Source organism: Penaeus monodon, chromosome 29 (genome assembly GCF_015228065.2).
Source record: "Penaeus monodon isolate SGIC_2016 chromosome 29, NSTDA_Pmon_1, whole genome shotgun sequence".
NCBI lineage: Eukaryota > Metazoa > Arthropoda > Malacostraca > Decapoda > Penaeidae > Penaeus > Penaeus monodon.
In genome coordinates this window covers 35,766,050-35,766,426 of record NC_051414.1, presented here as the reverse complement: position 1 = coordinate 35,766,426, position 377 = coordinate 35,766,050, and positions in this window count along the sequence as shown.

Sequence of the window (377 nt, the reverse complement as noted above, 5' to 3'; positions counted from 1 at the left end):
TCAATATTGTGCCCAAACATGTTTCATGACCTCATTCAGTGTCCAGGAAACCCTGAAGGCATGTGAATGACAGCGCTCTGGATAACGTGTCTGTGCGTCCCAACACCCTCATTAACCCAGACAGGATATGAAGGAACAAATTCCGGTTTTGTTATCAATTCACACGACATTCTAAAAAAAAATAATTCGTTTTCGAGAACAGAAGGTTTTCGAAAACGTGGTGTAATTTTTAAAATTCTGTATGCGAGTGGTAGGGCTGCATGCTTAATATACTTGTCGTTGCAAGTTGGTAAGTATCCTGTTGCAAGAAGTTGTACAAAGTGCAACAAGTATTTTCATGTGCATAAATTCCCCAGATACATAGCGAATAACTATTA